Raw genomic sequence first — 20,420 nt, 5'->3', positions numbered from 1 at the left:
CAAGCGCTACACCTACAAGTAGCAAAAGCTACACCTACATTCGGTGTACTTTATTGATAAGAAGATTGCTGACGAAATCATTTATTCACGCTGGTCTAATGTTATATATAAGCTAGACATGTATCCTAACTTTCTTTTTTACTCTAATGTAGTGGACACAAAATTAATATCCACTTTATTTGGCTCATGAATGAGTTTCTCCAAATAAAAAGTTACAGATACAGGAATTTACACCATCTTCAACAGCAACACAAAAGAGATGTACAACTTCACCAATTTAAGTCTAAAGCAACTGAGCACAAATTAGTATTTGCACTTAACTAATTAGAATGGTTTCATCTCCAAAATACTGTAGTAGAATTAAATTGTGTTAAGAACCACAACATGATTAAAAAAGGTAGAAAATACGTAACATAAGAAATGGTGAAACCATGAATTGAATTTCAGTTGCTACACATGTTCAAGTAAGTAAACACTGTTTTCACAAATGATTATTCAACTGTAAATCCGGGGGGGGAAAAAAAGACGTGGAAGAAAACAAAAGCTGAAGAAATCTTTACCATTCAATTTAAGCACTTGAATAATCAAGATTATTTTTTTAAATGCTCAGTTAGACAGAAACTTTGAAGAAGACCTCAAACTGTTCACTTAAAGTAACAATACTGCAACACACTGAAGAATCAGCCACCAATCAGAAGCTATAAAATTTCATTAACATACACTAATCATAGCTAGCACTGTAATATGACCCACACCTATGAATGTTCTACGTATCACAACATGACACTGTTGCAAGAGGGAAAACCTTCCTTCCACTTTTGTTGGTACCATCTTGAGGACTTAAAATGGAGGTCTTCAGAGACAAAAACAAAAGAAAGTAACAGGGAAGAAAAAAAAGATGCTGAAGCAGAAACCTAGAGATAAATATGCAACATCTACCTGAGGCAGACATGAATTCAAGACATGAGTATATGTGTTCAAAAATAAAACAAATAAAACACAAAAGCTGAATTACGGGACTACATTTCTACCTCGATGTCCTACTGACTACGTAAAGTAGGCAAGCTTTGCTTTCATGCTCTATGACCTCCTAAGAAGTTCCTCAGCGGTACTACAGCCCACTAATTCACAGTTGTCTTGTACTTGTTCTAACTGTATTATATTATTATGGACGTTATAAATATGAAGTATAGGTAATGAAACCACAGAAGAATATTAATCCTTTGTGACATCACTGCAAACTACTCTACAAATCTTACACTTTAATTACTGTAAATTTTTACATATCATATTTATAATATCTTCACACATCTTGCTTTCCTGGCCATGGCTGACTTTGTTCCAACAGGGAATCATCCTAAACCAATAAAATGGAAAGGAATGAAAGAAGTCCAACCATCAACATCACCAACAATGTCACAAGACACAAAGCATTTATTTTAGTCATGGTCTTCACAGAACATTACAAGATGGCTTCCTGATTCAATTCACAAATTTCAGAAGACAAGTATTGCACACTTATTTGCTGAGGCACCTACAGCCTTGTGTCCTCCTGCCATTCTGACATCATTAACAAGTTCCATCCTGCCTTTCTTGGATCCTGAACCTCTCTTGTACTGTGTTTGTGTCCTGAACAACATATTTTCTATTAGAGGGCTAATAATTGTTCCTTTTTCTTTGCTATATACACATATGAATCCTCCATAATTATATTAGAATTATTCATTCCCGTGTACATTGTGGCCTCACTGCTATTTTTTCCCTAATTCTTTGGAATCATAACTAACATAAAAAGATCAAGACAGCTGGGAAACCACATCTGATGTGGCTCAGCATGGCCGCCTAGCACCATAAATTTTATCTGTTTGTTTGTTTGAATGGTCAAAGTTTATGACTTATCCCCATCACCACCACTAGAATCATTGTGCCGTATGTTAAACACTTCTTACAATGTCCAAAAAATTTAGTTGGTTTTCCTTACAACACTATTTTACCTACTCCCTTATCAAAAACAATATAACATCATTACATTTAATATAAAAGCTCTGTCCCTCCTAGAAAGCTGTCATTAATCTGGCTGATTAACAATAGAAAAATTAGTGAAAAACTTGAATGGCAATAAAATGTAAACAATTTCAATTTGACAAAATCAAATTACGTTAAAATAAGTTAGGAAATATCGAACAGTGTCTATTCTGCATGCACTTCTGCTGCACTTCTACTAAGGCAGGAAGCGTAGTGTTTCCTGTTCCTGAAAAGACCTAGACTGAGGGTTAGGTACACTGCAGCCATTGTTGTGTCTACATTTTCTGCATACTTAGTGAAGATAGCCTGAAACTAGCCAGCCCAAGCGCTGTGACCCATGTAGTCACAGCTCTGATGAACTCGGCGCAGGCTGAAAAACCTGCCTGAGAACCAGAATAAATATGCAATTACTTAATTGTGTCTGTACCTCCAGTCTCACAGATGTAGACATACTCTGCAGGAATCCCATACTGCTACAAAGGGGAGAGTGACTGCTGTTGAGTGACACCAGAGTGCCCTTGGAATACTTCCAATATTGAGTGTTAAGCACAGAATCAGAAAAAAAAGCAGGAAAAAACTTTGCCTTTATAGTGAAACCAGCTAATTTAAAGCTGAACAGAGAAACCAGACCCTAACACAGCTATCATATATTAAAATCCAATTAAAAGGTAATACTGTTGGAAGAGCATTTTTAGTATTTGGTGTTATTATTTTACTTTCTTATATACATTTACTGGTACAGCTCTTATTAAAAAAATACTTCATTTACAAAAAGTTGTTTCCAACATCTGAATATTTACATTATCTTCACCATTTTATGTGCTTCCAAGTAAAAATTATTGACAGTTTAGGACAGAAATTCTTGCTCCAGGACAAAAAAAAAACCCAAAATGTTTTAACACCAAATGGTTACAACAGATTGACAGACATAACTCTCTACCAGAGAGGGACACTACCTTGCAATGGTATATTAATAAATCAGGTTCTAAGATACTAATAACAAGCACTGACTGAGCACTGTATTTTAAAAGAAAAATATTCTGCAAACTTCCCCCCCACCCCCCCAACACTTTCAAAGTGATGGGATAGGAACTGAGAATTGGTTCATAGCCCCAGACTGGGAATCTTGGAAGACTGGTGCATTAAATTCAGGTAACTGGAAATTCCAGGTAGCAATTATGGTTTTCATTGATCAGAAAATCTGTAATCTCTGTATTTCCGTAACTTTTCCATCATGTAAAACTTACTTAAATTGTTTCCCAGCAGACGGGTTCCACATCGCATAGATGAGAATCCAAAACAATCAGCCATGGTTTTCAGCATACAACAAACCCTTCTGCCTTCTCACAGTTGGATAAGCAGTGTAATAATAAAGGCTGTTGATATTTATAGGGTTTCTGTACACAAAAAGTATTTTATGGCTGACTCAGCACCGCAGACCCCCCTTATGGGTTAAGATACACACCATACCAGTACCTGTTGATGCTGTCACTGATAATACAAGACAGACAACATTGTTCTTAAGAAGTGTTCATGAGCTATTCAGGTAATCATAATAAATATAAAAACAAAGTAACAAATTAGGTCTCCAGTAGTATTTCTGGTGTGAAATGCATGAAGGATGCCAGATTTCAGAAATACTGCTAAGGCTTTCTGCAAAATCAGGATGTATCTTCAGGATAGACAATTATATCAAATCTTGAGTTAATCCAGTTATCCAGACATCCATAAAAAAGTAAGAGGCATTTCAGCAGGTAGGCACACTCACTGCCACAGATAAATGTGCAAAGCCCTAGTAAGTACAATCGTACTATAGGTACTACACACTTACTGCTCTCCAAAACATGGGATTTTTTGTGTTTCTGTATACAAAGTTTCATGATTTTACTCTATCTGTCCTGAGCTTTATTTCTGCAGGAACTCATTCAAGAATTTCAGGTCTCTCAAGATTTTCTTTCTCCTTGAAATGTGAAGGAATAGTGTTCTACATGTTTCTTACTCAGGGACCTTCATTGGCCTTGACTCCAATTATGCATATCACACATTGCAAATGCCATTACTTGGTGCTTCAAATAGCTAAAAAAAAAAATATATAGAATTCCATGTGAAATACTCCAGAGCAATCATGATGATACTGCAATTTGTAAGTACATGTAGTTTCCTGAACTCTACTTCTCAGCTCAAAATGACATCATATGCAGTACACTTGGCAAAAGTATTTTGCAAAGATTTCTGGATGCTATGTCCTCCAAAAGTTTACCATTTTAAGGTATTCCTTATTGATTCTTTTAGTTCATAACAGGACTGCAGTATTACAAATCATACCACTTTTGCCCCTAGGAAAAGTCTAGGTGACCTTTTGAGTTCTAGCATCTAGAAGCGGACAGGGCAGACCCAGACTGGAAGTGTCTCTGCCTTTGCTTCCCTGCCACTAAGTGATGGCAGGACAAAGCAGTGGTTTAGGAACCTTGTAAGCTTCTGTGTCTCACCACAGAACCTTTCAGGAATATTGTCTAAAAAGAAAGAGCTCACTTCCCCTATTCATACCAATCTCTTTACACAAATGCTATGAAAAGGTTACCTGTGACTACTGCCCCTTTTCTTCAACAGACGATTTCCAGTTTGAAGAGACCTGTAATGATCACCTAGTCAACTGCTTGACCAAAAGTTAAAGCATGGTATTAAGGGCATTGTCCAAATGCCTCAACACCAACAGGCTTGGGGCATTGACCACCTCTCTAGGAAGCCCATTCCAGTGTTTGACCACACCCTCTTGGTAAATAAGTGCTTCCTAATATCCAGTCTAAACATCCCCTGGCACAACTTTGAACCATTCCCATTCTTCCTAACACTGGATCCTAGAGAGATTGCCCCTTCCCCTCCTCAGGAAGCTGTAGCGAACAATAAGGCCACCTCTAATGCTTCTTTTCTCCAAAGCAGATAACCCCAAAGTCCTCAGCCACTTCTCATAGCCATTTCCAGCCATTTCACCAGCATTGTTGCCCTCCTCTGGATGCATTCAAGGATCTGCACATCCTTCTTAAACTGTGAGGCCCAGGAGCAGTATACAAGAGAGTTTACGTACTTTGTCACTAATTAACCGTTTACCCTAACATCTATAGCACCTACCAAACAATGAGAGATGATGCCAATTAAACAGCTCTATTATTTTTCATCCAAATGGATTTTGCATTTCAAGTACATATTGCATTAAGCTGTGTACTGCTATGCCGTAAACATATAGATGAATAAATGCAAATGCCAACAAATGAACGCTACTCTAACTTTAGGAACATGTTGGAATTTATTACTATTGATATATGCGGTCCTAAAAGATGCTAAGTACATAATTACAGTTCAGTCAAAGATCTACTCACAGTCTTAAAACTAAATGTACATATCTCTAGATAGAGTCCTGATGGCTCAAACTTTATCAAGTCAAGCCATATATGAATGTCTCATCAAAACAACTGAGACTTCTACAGAACCCCAGCATTAATTATTTTAATCATGCATAAGTGTTCCCTTGACAAAAAGTTCTTCGGATATTCAACTTCAGCAGAAAAAATCTGCACATTTCCTGCACTTCTTTTTAACTTCTAACCCCTTATTGAGCAGCATTTGCATTGTTAGAGGAGGAGAAACTAATAAATTAGTACTTTTCCTCAAAAAAATACCAAAACAATTCAATGCAGGAGTAGACCAAGAGTAGCAGAAGGAGTCATCCACAAAATAAGTACATAGAGGAATGTGGTATTATTTCCCAGCTATCTTGATTATAAATGGAATTGGTATTATTTGATTTGCTAATTTGGTAAAAAATGCTGAGAGTACAAAGAAGGCAAATCTCAAAAAGACTTCCTCTACTTCACTCAACTTCATCTGACCTTGAACAATGCTGGTGCAAAGAGCCCAGACAAATTAGATTCTACATTTACAAGAACTCCACGCAGTGAACATCTAAGAGTGTGAAAACCTCCTGACAATTTTTCCAGGTAGTTCACAAAACCAGGTAAGAATTTCCTTGCTAAAACATCAATTGGCTCCCGATGGGAGTTACTTTAGGTAGGCCCGAGGAATAAGAAGCTTCAGAATTACGGTCTTTCTGTCACATTACAGCAGCTCAAGAAAAAGGACAAGAGCAAGGGATTAAGGAAGCTTAGATATTGTTCACAATTCAAATTAATCTTTGAGTAGATGATGGGTTGTAAGTGACAGATGAATAAGAAAGTCAAATTTTCAAGGAAATGTTGCTTCTGTCCCACAGCCAGCAAGATTTGCTTAGCTGAACTAGAGTATCCTCAGTATGCCCGACTGATGCAGTACCCTACAGTACGCCTGACTGATGCAAGGACAAACAGCAAGGTGCAAATTTAAGCTAAAAAGCTTACCCTCATTAATAAAAGGGCTAAGGAAAAAATATGGGGTTTGTTTTCTTACTTTAAAGCAGAAAGATGGTAAGTCAAGAGTGCAAATCAAGCAGGGTAAAACTCACAGGAAAAAAGAGCAACAAATACTACTGCCTGAACAATCCTAGAAGTCTCATTCAAGTCATTTGGAAAACTCTTCCACCAAGAGGAAGAGATCAGACAGACCTGCTCAAATAGGTGGTGTTGTATGATGGCTCATCTATATTACATAAGAGTAATACAATACATTCAGAAAAGCCTAAGAAAACATTAAGTATCCCATATTTAATTATCCTTTATACAATTAAATCAAAAATAATCTTTTTATAAACGTGTAACTATTAAATTTGCCAACTAAGGATAAACTTTTATCTTTTTCTCTCAATGTACATAAATATCCTTGACACAACAAATGAACAGAAAACAAAAAAAACAATTACCTATATCAGTTAAAACTAACCAGATCTATTTAGAAAAGCAGAAAACCAAAATGTGAATACTTTAAGCAGTCATGTGTTGTGAATTTAGATGGCCTTTTATATACTCTCTTTGTTGTGATTTGCCAAATCAAAAAAACTCTTGTAATAATTATTTTAATAGATTTAAACGAAGCTGTTCAGGACAGACTTTTAAAGCTACTTTATTATGTAGAGTAAGAGAGAAGCAGTATCTTTTATTTTCAATAGAAAGGTTTAAAATATTTTAATAAGTGCCTTCACATTACAGGATTTTGTATTCCTAAGATATAAATAAAACAATAACTTTGTAAAGCTCACTGAGTAACTACATAAGGTATTTTACAAGAAGGATATACTTTTCATTCTTTTCTGTGAATGCATAAAGCTCTCCTTCAAGCTCTTACTAAATCTATTGATCTGTGAAACACAGGGCACTCCAGGGAGGCAATTCACTTGACGTTATATATCAAATGAGGAGATGAATAATGATCATACCATTTGGTAATTAAACATCTTACAAGCCTTTTAACTGACTGAACGTCGGAAAGGTCAAATGAGATCAAACCTTTTTTGGGGTGTTTTTTTTTTTTAAAGTCTTTTCTTACATGAGCAATACAGAAGTCATATTTAATAGTTAACTATAAGACTACATGACAAAACCAAATAATTAAACAACATACTTTTCATTCCTATATTATTACACAGTTCGAATATACAGAGAAATTGTTCTTTCATCCCATAGTCTTATTGTAATCTTAACTATTAAGCTTACAGAGAAGTAGCCACTTGCCAGGATAGTTCAAATAACTAGCCATGTTAATAGCTTAAGAGAAATGACCAATACACAGAGCAAATCTAAAACATGCTAAAGCACCAAGCAATTAAAAAAAACCCTCTTTGATAATCTCTTATATAGTTACAGGAATCTGATTTTTTATGAGAAGATGAGTACAGGCCATTTCAACAGTTTGAGGACATTACCAGTGTTTGTCACTTTACACTTTATTTTGGACATTTTGTCTATTAGCATTTAGCAATGACAAGTTTTTGATGCTATAAACAAATCCAAAATATTTAATAAAACAGTCACAACTGTAATTTCATGAACAGTTCTGTCTTTTGCCTGTAAATTTAGCAGCTGCAAAAGGCAATCAAAAGATGCAGCCAAAATGGCTTTTACTATAGACTACAAACACTGTGAAAAGTAATTGCCTCAGTGACTAAAAATTTCTCTCCAATACTGTTTGCAAACATGGCCTTCCTAGAAAAGATGCTATCATCTATTCCCATACAATTTAGGCATAAGCTTATGGGTTCTCATGAATCAAGGTCTGGATTATCAGAAAGACTAAGTCCCTCAATTTTCATGCAAACTATCATCAGCCTTCACTGGCCCAAAAGACTCAGGTCCCAAATATTAAAGAATGTCTTAGGAGAATCATAGAATGGTTTGGGTTTCAAGGGACCTTAAAGATCACTTAGATCCAACCCCCCTGCCATGGGCAGGGACAGCTTCCACTAGACCAGGTTGCTCAAAGCCCTTTCCAACCTGGCCTTTTCCTTGAAAACAAACAAATTGTATTAGTTTGTGAAGAAAACACCCAGGATATTTGTCAGCACTGGGATAAATTCAGTCAGCTTCCACAAACATACAAACACACAGTCAATCTGAAATAACTAAAGAACACAATAAGTAACAGCCTGTATGTATATTACAGTTCTGTTTTATAGAAGAGCAGACAGACACTCTCAAAAACCATCCTTAGTCTACTGAAGCCAGTATCCCTGTGTTAAACAGCTGTTTCTGCACACCTAGAGCTAACCCAGAAAAGAAACATTTCTCGGGCAGAAGCTGAAAGAAAGAGAAAGGATTTTCAGAAGGCAACTAAAGAAGTAAAGCAGCACATGAATTTGCCAGCCAAAGGACAGAATTGTGCTGGGGAAGTCCCAAATTCATGCTGAGGACTGGCTATTAATACAGGTCATGAGAGAGATGTGGGAGATACCTTCTTAATATCAACTGCCAACTGCTCATAGTACTTTTTCTTTCTTTGTCTCGAGGCTGGGAACAGAGGTCAAGTTCACAAAATGAAATAGAGGTAATTAAATCACATGCTCTATCTTCTGGTATCATTTAAGTATTGGACAGGGTATTCAATTTCATAATGTAGTAACTTCAAAACACTGACCTATCAAATACACTCAATCAATCCAATATATAGCTTTTCAGGACTAATAAATCAAATAAATTTTAAACACCTCGAACTAAAAATATTTCTGGATTGCAAAATTAAAAGAATATAAATGGTAAGATTGCAGTAACATTAATACTTCCTCAGACCTCCATTTCTTATATAGTCCAAAAGTACAGCATTCAGCAAATCTTAGTGAGACAGAGAAAGAGCAAATACTATTTTTTTTTACAAAAGGTCATAATGAAAAATTTTAGGGAAAAGTGGTATCTCACTGGTATTTCATTATCTTTTAGAAAACAAAGTAAATAACTGCAGGACTTCCACAACAGAACAGCTTCCCTTAGAAAAGCAAATAAACAGGTGCTCAGATCAAACTTACTTTAGGAGAGTATTATGCATGTAATTTAAGCACTGACCTGTGAAAAGATGTTCTGTGGAGGCTCTAGGGCTTCAGCATATGCTCACTTAGCAAACAGCTGCAGCAGGTAAGGATGCTCCCACGCTCTCCCTCCTTCCCCTGCTGTTTGTTACCTTCCTATTGCCAGAGCTGCCTGCTACCATTCAGGGGCTGGCAAAACGACCATGCAAGCACTCCTAAGGAACTTTCCTGCAAAGCAAAGTACCATGGTTTAAACTGTTATGGGTGTTTCACTGCATCAGCTGGGGATCCTTTCCGCATTCATTTTCATTTTCCTTTTTGAAAGTGATGCATTAAAGAAGAGAAAGAAGAAAGAAAGTAACCATAAGTTCTGGTGTGGGGGCAATAATGAATTTTGGCAAGAGCAAAGATACCTATAAATGCAGCACCTATTCATTAAATAGTTATGCACTTTAGTTATTAAAAGGATTACTGATAACAATGAGCCTAATGCTTTTGCAGTGAAGAAGAAAGACTTACAAATGGGTATGCTAAACTTCCACATTCCTTATGACACTACTGCTGAAAAAGGCCAGTGGAAAATGATTCTGTCATAAGAGATACCTTTAAATATTTACCTTTTATTTAAGGTAATAGCTAACTATTTAAATTTTTACCTTTTTTAAATATTCTTCCATTCATTTCAGTAATATGGTTTGATATATCAGCCTTATTTGTAAAAGTAAAATAAATTATAATCCTGTTATTCCTTTAGTCCACTTAACAAGTGGAAAGAAACTGGTCTGAAAATCCCAGTTTAGTTTTGATATGATGGTGATGCAAAGATTATGAAATCCTGAACATATTTTTTTAAACAAGTACTAATGACCAAATCTCAGAACGAGTACACCTACCTAAAACTACAGTAAAAGCCTTTGACTGGAATTCTGGATATATTATTAGTTTAAGTTTTATAACTGAGAGAGATATATGGGTTTGTATTGCATCACGAAATGTATCTTACAGCAAACAGAAAACAAAGTAAAAACTAATGGCAAGTGGCCATGTAAGAAAGTTTCCATCTTGAAAGGATGAAAGCTAAATATTCACCAACATGACTGTAGTATGCACTGTTCAGATAATAAATACTAGTTTCAAATTAGTTGCAAAACTTTTAGGACATGAGGTCACATGTCTTTTGTATCAAGCTATCCATCTGATCTAGTAGTTAACTTCACCAAAATAATAAAGAATGATAATAGGATGCATATTCAATTACAGAGGCACAGGAACAGCTATATATATATTTCAACAAATCAAAACAAAGTTTAATTCAGTATCTCCTTCAAATATAACACTGAATTAAAATTACAGTCCATTTCCCCTTACTGTAGTTAACTAGGAAACTATACTCAACCAAAGTTGAGTATAGAAGAAATTTCTATTTCAAGCAAAGTTGAAATAAAAGAAATTCATGAATTTCTAATTTGTACATGCTGATGTACCATGTCCTACAACTTATTTTTGAGAAGCCACTTTATATTGTTTAAACTATAGCAAGCAGTTGTAACTTCGCAGTCTAAGATTACATGCCTGGTATTTTCTTTTTCAAAACCTTCACTGGATCTGTTATAATTTATGGAATCTTCATATAAGTACTTGAATCTATACGCGCATGTTTGGATGCAGGCCCAGAACTACCATACGAACCAAAACACAGCCTATTTTGCTTCTCTAGAAGACTTAAGCTCAGGAAAAAAAAAAAAAAAATCATAAAAAGTTCCTTCAAAAACGAAACTGTGAACATTCGCCTTCTATTAAAAAAACCTGATGCAGTTAAGCACAGTTCTCTCCATCAAATCAGTAAAAACCTATCTCCTGTACGCTGACAATCACCACTAAATAGCTGTTTTACAGACCACATTTAAAATGCTGCAGCCGAGCTCCTAAGGGACCATGATCATTGTCCAGCTCCTAGATGACAGTGTCCACATCAAAAAAAAAAAAAAAAAAAAGAAAAATCATTACCTCTTGCTTTGCTAGATGCCTTAATGTGTTTTCCAGAGGAGAGAAGAAATCACTCCCCAAGACAGTTAACAAGCACCACTTACACATATAAAACTCATTTAAATCAGGGTTTTTTTGGGGGGGTTAACTCCAAAAGCAATCAAATAAACATCTACTCCATTTTCAAGATCTCATTTATTTTCAGGAATCAGACACGCTGTTATTTCTTCCACATGCAGTTACTTGCACTGAATGGGTTTCTTTACTGCCAATATTTTTATTTTTTAAAAAAGGATTTTCAATAGCTAGTTCATCACAATTATCATGGACTGATTTCTGGGTAAGGGAACTTCAAAAATATCCCAAAAATACAAATCATTTCTTTTAATGTGTTAAAGGAAAACACAAAGAACAATAACATGAAAATCAGCCTTTCCGAATTACTTCGGATATGGTCAAGTAAGAGACCATGCTGAAAAAAACAGCATAAATAGGTTGTTCTGAGAAATATCGGAAACCATATTTTGTTTCCTTAAGTTTTAAAGAAATCCAAAGTAAACTACTTCTGAAATTTCTGTTTCTCTTGGTAAAATTAGCTCTTATTCTTTCTAAATCAATCTATGTTGGAGCAACTCACAAGTCTCAGCATTTTCTCCCAAAAACTGTGGTAATGCTTAATGGCTTTCCAATTTAACTAGAAAAAGCCATGAGAGAAAGAAAACATTTCACAGAAACAAGCAGTGATTCTTCATCTTGGATCTCCTACCACGGAGAAAACCCCAAGGCAATTCTAAGTATGTAATTAAAATCTAATTAAACTAATATTCTTTGTTGCCTACTCCGAAAGCCAACACTTTCTAAGGATGTAATTTCATAGAAAGACGAAAAGAAAACAAAAGGGTTAAAACAGAGATTTGTGACAGAGTTCTGTCTTCCTCCAGTCCCTCCCACAGAAAGACAAAGCTGTTGATGACCCTTTTACCCAACTGCCTGAACAGAAAGAGCACCAAGGAATGAATGAGAAGAGACTTCCCTCAGGAGGATGGGAAGCTCTAGCTATCTTGCTGGCATTACAGTCACTAAATTTTGCTTTTCAAGTGTTGAAAATTTAAGTCTGGAACACCTGTAAGAGCACAGAGGGTTTGGCCAGACATATGCAGTCATCTGCATGGCAACAACAGAACAAAGACCTCTCCAGAACACAGCTGGTGCCAGTGCACCAGTGCATTGTAAGCACAATAGAGCGATTTTCCCTATTAAAACTATGACCAGCATGGGAAAATCTGAGAATATCGTTCAGATTTCTTAGATTTATTCACAATCCTATTGGAAATATGATTTTGACCAGCACTATCCCTGCCATTGCATACATCATCACAACTAGCTGTGTACTCCTGCTAACAGTTAATCTAGAAATCCATCCTTACTATGTTTTTCCAATCTGTCAACTCACTCCTGCAAGCCATTCTCAAATGGCTCATTCATAATTTATTTTGAGCCCAATATTTGTGAAACCTCACAAGCATCCCAGCATTAAGTACCAACAGCACAATCTAAGAAATTTTTTAATTTTAAAAAATAAAATTGATATCTAACACAAAAGAGTAGATTTTATTTAAACATAAAGAAAACAGCAAAACAAATATATTTGTTATTTAATTGGCTGTGTTTTTAAGGTGGAAAACTAAGGCTGTATCTGCAAACTCCATACATATATTTTTAACTTATATTAAAATTCTTATACTAATACTGAGTTTCACATTATTTATTTTACTCAACTAAAACAGAGGTGTCTCGTTTCCTTGAAGAAGTAGCCAACTAGTAAGAAGGAACCCCCTAGTGTGACTGAAAAGACTAATACTCATTGTTACCCACATAAAAAGAAATGAGGTATATGTTATGTGTTGCATCTTAACTCACTTATTATGTATTAGCTGATTTCTAAAAATAACACAGGCTTACTGCACTGCTTATCTACAACAATTCTTTATAAAATATTGTGAGGAGTATTTGTGGTTTGTTCACCGTTATCTAAACAGTTTGTCACAACAGCTTGAACAGTTTGTATTTTTGTATACTGCACCACACATAACTTTAGAAATGTCAGGGTTCACTGTAGCAACTTTACTTGTAATATTCAAAATTATGCCACTTAGTGATTATTAAAGACCTATAAAAGTAACAGTCTATTTTGCATTATTCCACAGAATTATTTTCTGAAATAATAAACTCACCCTCAGTTAATCTCTATTATTTTCTTATATTAAGCTTTAAGAGACTGACTATCCATCATCAGTCTCTTAAAGAATCAGAAGCAATAAGAAAATAAAATCACTATATCCATTACACTTAAAAAAAAAATTAAAACATCCCTCTGTTTGAGAGAAGTAACAATTTAAACACCAAAGGAAATTCCACTGGAAATGATGATAATACTTTCAACAATTATACTTTTGGTAAAAGCCATTAACAGCTTAACATCAAGCCAGCAGACACCTTTTCCTGGTATATTGTGCATAAAAAGTATTCCCATCTGTTTCAATGTGTTGGCTTTTTCATGGGCTTAAACCTGTCAAATTATTCCATTTGATTTCAGAGAATTCTCATATGGCAATCTATTTTATTTACTTTATCTTCAATAAAATGGTTGAGTGAGCATTACCAACTATGAGACACAAGTTTCAATCAGTCCTCGCACAAAGGCGTCAATCTACATTAGACCTACTGTGCTGTGAGCTGCAGCCAGAAAGCTGGAGTAAGACAGGGCAACAGTGAATGAGTGAGCGAGACCTAATAAAGCAGCAGTGAAGAGAGAGAAAATTCCCCCTAGACACTACCATACACTGCTTATATAATGCATGTGCCTAGTTCAACACACCAGTAGCTCCTTAATAAAGCTGACAGCTAAAAAGGAGCTTCAGACTCCAACTTTATTTTATATGACAACTACAGTAATGGTCCTCTGTTCTCAAGCAGGCCACATTTAGAAACATGTATTCAGTTCAGTTCAAAATTAGGAGCTCTCACCTCCCTCCTTCATGCCACTTAGAAAAAAGAATCATAAAATTATTAAGATGCACCCCATCTTGCCTCATTTCACACTATTACCTGAAAAAACAATAGACTTCAACTAGCTTTTCCTTCAAAATCTCTATGCTAGAAACCACAAACCAACCAGTGTATTTGAGCAATAATGAATCATTATCACAGTATCATCAAGGACTAATTCCAACAAATGTGGGGCATAACTCCTAGATGCACTGAACACATCTCCCAAAGCACAAACTTTGTAATAGGTGACACAAGTTCATATTTGATATGTGCTGTAAAAAGCGTATTATTGTATTAGTGCTCTTCCCAGCAAATCAGACCATTAAGACCATACTTAATGTTCAGCTGAACTGAACAGCTGGCCAGTTTAAATCCAGAATTTGATACTTTGTACAATCACAGCAAAAAATTTTACTATCTCATAGTTCCAGGCCACAAAAATTTGGTTTTATCAATGTAAATTCCTTTTTGCCAAAAGTTGCCTTCAGGTTCCCCTAAATCAGTAATTTAGAGCTATTCACAATCACCCTGGAAAGCAATTAAAAATTCTACAATAAACAGTATCTCTGTCCCTAATACAATTCCATTAAAATATAAAGTATTGTTTATGTTTCAGACTCTTCCTGTTGGAAACCAGACTGAAGACAAAGCCCATCAATCCCCATCCAATTACTTCTTGGAAAGCCAACACCTGTTGTACATCCTCCACCCCTGCACCTACAGCAGTATCAAAACTTATCTGCTTTCTGACCAGACACGTGGAAGGGTTACCCTTCTTTGTGGACAGTTACCACCAATCATTTATTCAGCTGATGGAAAGACCTGTACATCAAATGTTGCATGTCGGTAATCAGCATGATCACCAGCAATGAGTCCTTACAAAACTCTTCAGACAGTTCCAGTTCAGCTGCAAGAAGACTATTAGATGTACTTTGTACTGATCTAATGTGCAAAATAAACATATATAGAGACTGAATATTTGGTAGATACACAAAAATGCATATATATACAACACATGTACATGAGTCGTACGGTTTAGAGCCCTCTAGTTCCAACAAGAAACCGGAATGAACACAATGTTTTCTCTTCCCCACATTGCCAACTCAGGACAGAAAAGCTCACTGACTTAAAAAAAAAAACTAATACCACAATTAAGTTCACTAATACAGAAAATATTCAGATTTAGAAAACTTCCTTAGTTTTTTTCCCAAAGCCTAATTAACTCAGAAAATGCAGACATAACTGTACCACTAAAGTCCCAAAAGTGTTCATTTGAGCCATTAATTCAAAACTTTTTTCTCTGCTTTTGCATTTTTCCAACACGGATTTTTGTCTTGGTTTCAGTTTTCCAACCCTAACTCAGTTTTCTAAGACTTAGTCCTAAATAGTTAAGTGGTCTATTGAAAGACAGGACAGAAAGCAAACAGATTTTTTTCTCTCTGTTAATTATAAATGCACTCATGAATGAAATTTTAATTTTTATGTATTGCTATCACCACATTTATGACTGAATCCTAGTTTTCAATCAGTGCAAAGACACTGTGTCCTGCCATAAAAAAAGTATCAACTGCAAATGGCATACTGAAGAACGAGCATTCAGAATTTACTACTATTTCCTCATGGACTACAAAACCACTCCCTCTCCACTTTCACATACTGCAAGAAATAGAGACCAGTGCTAAAAAGGCCAAAGAGACTTTTGGCTTTCTTTACAGAAAGCGTTTTTATAGATTGTATTTAACTTAAAGTTATGGAAGAAAATAATGAAGGAAACAGAACAACAGTTAGTTTCCTCCATATGCCTCAAGTTCCAGACATAGTGGAATTCAATAAAATGATACTGCCAACTATTATACATGTGTAAGTCAGTATTGCTGCATTTCTGACATTATTTGGTACAGAACATAGTAAATTTCCAGAAAAAAAAATAATTTCCTTTTAAAATAAACATCTCTTGCTGGCTCACCAGATTTCAGTCAGTGCACAATTACCAGTTTCTGTCAAACCAAACAGTTCTCCAAGATACTGACACTGTCTGTGAAGAAACTATCTACTATTATTACAGACAAGTTACACTGTTCAGACATGTGTATAAATATACGTTAGAAATCCAGTCATATTTCCATTGCTACCTAGAAAGCAAAGAATCTGACTTTTTTTACTGTTTTCTCCATTTGGTTATGTAGTAAGCAAAAACACTGCTTTGAAAATGTATTATTACACATTAATGTACAGCCTTACACAAATTTATAGGTTATGGCAGTAACATCTATAGCTTCCCTGTACAGAGCTGTATAGTCCTTTATTTACAACATTGCTAAAGCTGATATTGTATCTTTTCTTCTTTTTATGGTTTCACCATCTTCACACAGCACCCTTCAGGCCAGCGAGTCAAGTCCTTGGCAGAAGGTGAAGTTAAATCTGAAGAAAGGAATTTTCCTTTTTAATTACTCCATGAGTAAAGACAGTCACAGTGAAACACATACCAGGATGGTCTTGTTTTGCACTGCTTTGAATTAGGTAAAAAGTCTGTGTTACCTCCCAGAGGGTGAAACTTTAGAAAACTTGTTATGAACATAGTTTCAGCACTAATTACTCTCACCATCATTAACTCCTTTGGAACTACTTCTTTTCTTGCCTTTCTGGGTCATCAATTCATGACAATGGGTATATCAGTATTATGGAGTATATAGGTATATCTTAGCATTTCATAGAATCATAGAATAACTAGGATTGGAAAGGACCTCTAAGATCATTTAATTCCAACCCCCCTGCATGGGCAGGGACACCTTACGCTAAATCAGATCACCCAAGGCCTCGTCCAACCTGGTCCTGAACACTGCCAGGGATGGAGCATTCACAACCTCCCTGGGCAACCCATTCCAGTGCCTCACCACCCTAACAGGAAAGAATTTCCTCCTCAGATCCAATCTAAACTTCCCCTGTTCAAGTTTTAACCCATTACCCCTTGTCCTGTCACTACAGTCCCTAATGAAGAGTCCCTCTCCAGCATCCCTATAGGCCCCCTTCAGATACTGGAAGGCTGCTAGGAGGTCTCCATGCAGCCTTCTCTTCTCCAGTCTCAACAGCCCAAATTTTCTCAGCCTGTCTTCATATGGGAGGTGCTCCAGTCCCCTGATCATCCTCATGGCCCTTCTCTGGACTTGTTCCAACAGTTCCATGTCCTTTTTATGTTGAGGACACCAGAACTGCACACAATACTCCAGGTGAGGTCTCACAAGAGCAGAGTAGAGGGGCAGGATCACCTCCTTCGAAGACCTGCTGGTCATGATCCTTTTGATGCAGCCCAGGATACGGCTGGTTTTCTGGGCTGCGAGCGCACACTGAAGCCGGCTCATGTTCATTTTCTCATCAACCAACACCCCCAAGTCCTTCTCCACAGGGCTGCTCTGAATCTCTTCTCTGCCCAACCTGTAGCTGTGCCTGGGATTGCTCCAACAATTATTACTTCATAATACCTTAGCAGTTACTGCACATGACAAACAGGGAAACAATACATATTTACTTTGGAAACAGTGGTGTACCTAGAAGCAATTAGGCCTGCTTACCATTATGGTGAGTTAGATTATACACAGTTTAAATCTGCATCTGTAAGATTTAGTATCAGGCACGAGTTGAGCAAATTTTGCAATTTATACATTAAAATATTGCCTAGAATTTTGAATTTGAAAAATTCTGGAAATATGCTCAAGGAATTTTCTACCCCTGTAGGAAAAGCAAAATGTGAACAATTGAAACACTCAACAAGTAGACTAATCATTTATTGCAATCTCAAGTATGAAAAATCTGAAATAGATGTGAGCGGCTTGTTAAGCTCTCGTTTTACTCTAACTCCTTCATTATGTCCTTTCCTAGACCTCTCTAAAGTAAAAAAAAACGGTATCAGTTGCACATGATTCACTCAAGATTGCTGTGAAGGTCTGGAGCAAAGGAAGGTGTTCAGTGCAGGCATGCCAAGTCCGATGGTGGTAGTACTCACACTGCTTCTTCACAGGCAGGTTCAGACTGTTAACACACATAGCAATTCAAACAAGACCTGAACTCATGGTCCTTGATATCATCGAATATTCCTGGTTATCAACAGAACAGGTATCACTCCAGTTTCAGGAAAACAGGAATATCCAAAATCAAGGATGAATTACTATTTAATCTTGCCTTTCAAAATTCTAATTTATTATAATACATATGTATGCAAGTGTAAAAGAATTTTCTGACCAAATTAGTTTAATTATCATACTCTTGATGCAGCTGATGTAATGAAACTACACAGTGAAACTGAACTCCAGAGTTCCATAGACCTTGGTGAAAAAACAAGTTTTCATTTATTTTTGTGGCAGGCACTGAACAAGCATGTAGGGAAGGCCTACATGATTTAAATACTCTCTGCTATATTGTCATACTGCAAGCAGTCATACATCTCAGTGAATCAGAGGACACAGAGATCAGCAATTCAAATATGGGCTGGTAAGCAAGAACAGAAATTCCAGAACCAATGGAAGTTGGAAAATAAGACCTGTGATTCTTGATGGGTACTCACCTGCTTCTTCTAAGCCTCAAAGAAATCCTTTCATTTCAACTTTGAACTGAAGTGATGCCCGAAATCAATTCCAGTACCATCATCCTGACAAGACAAAGAGAAATGTTTACAGTTATTTAGACATAATCTAATGGAAACAACACAGAATTTGGCTTTATCACAGCCTCTAATTAGTTCCAGATGTGCATAAGCTGATTCATATGTATTCTGAAAGAAACAGGAAGGATTTATACTTTTTAATTTTTGCATTTTGACATATTTTGGTTGAAATACCAAACAAGTTCAAAGAGAAAGATTCTTTCAAAAAGTAGTCAACTTAAATGTAGTCCACAAAGACATACAATTGTTCATCAAGTTTCTGTCTTGCAGTACAGGGACAGATAAAGCATCACCCAAAGTCTAGTCCTATTTTTTAATTCTATTTTTATTACTAAAGTACCCAAAGGCAAACAAGGGGGAGGCTTCCCTGAAGTAGTTTGTTCCAGACAGAGAACCACATGCAGTATCACTACCAGTAAGTTTACAGGGTCATCTGAAGGAAGGAACAGAAGCTGGGAGACAGCATGCCAATGAAATTTAAATCTATATGCATTTTAGGAAGGACAAAAGGACAAGAGAAGAAAAACAACTCTGAGGCTTAGACTGCAATGAAGGGAGAAGGTAGGACATGGCAAAAGAAATAAACACCATGCAGACCAAGTAGAAAGTATATATAGATTACCTGATCTAAATATGTGTGTATATATATATATATATATATATGTATGTATGTTTGAGCACATTTCTCTTTGCTGCAATCAAGTAACACAGATAATCCTACATCTCTGCTAGAATACTCACATGCACTCCAAAACAGAGGGGCTGCACACAAACTGTCATATAAACATCTGGGAATTTTCTGGAACAGTGTTAGTTTGTAAAGAACAAAACTGTGGCAGAGTCCTGGAAATACTTCCAAGCATTTTTTAATTTACTAATATAGACACAGCCTCAATGCCTGAAACTCTGATACTTCTAAAGCTGATGCTACCGGCCTCTCAATGGTGCCTCTTGGCAATTGTTCCTTGCTGACAAGGTCATGCAGAAGCAGACTGAAGAGTAAAATGAATGTACAATTTTAAAGAAAAGCCTTTCTCACAGTTTTAAAAAAAATATTAAAAAAAAAATCTGTGTTCCAACTGGCATTATTAATACACACTTTGTTACAAGATGCCTGGACATTTAAAAGAGCTGCAGCTCTAACTTCTTCCTTTGTTTGTAGAGTGTAACAAAACCTGCTGGGAAGGTCGAAGTTCCTAGAAAACTGAAAGCTACCTAGCAGCCTCTGTAGTACAGCAAGTGAAGAAGAGCAAAGAGTGA

At 36.1% G+C, this 20,420-nt stretch overlaps 1 protein-coding gene across 6 annotated transcripts in view; it reads right to left on the bottom strand.

Moving 5' to 3' along the window:
• FOXP2 (forkhead box P2) overlaps positions 1-20,420 on the bottom strand; it is a 418,517-nt gene that overhangs the window by 275,471 nt on the left and 122,626 nt on the right. For all 6 annotated transcript variants that reach the window (XM_062609597.1, XM_062609588.1, XM_062609592.1 and 3 more), the window contains exon 3: positions 19,062-19,145. The gene's annotated coding sequence lies outside the window, so the exon portion shown is untranslated. The remainder of the gene's footprint in view (positions 1-19,061; positions 19,146-20,420) is intronic.

This window comes from Pezoporus occidentalis, unplaced genomic scaffold (genome assembly GCF_034315485.1).
Source record: "Pezoporus occidentalis ecotype Australia unplaced genomic scaffold, CSIRO_AGI_Poc_V1 ctg14, whole genome shotgun sequence".
NCBI lineage: Eukaryota > Metazoa > Chordata > Aves > Psittaciformes > Psittacidae > Pezoporus > Pezoporus occidentalis.
Note: the sequence above shows the minus strand (reverse complement) of the source record. Positions and strands in the feature narration are given on the sequence as shown.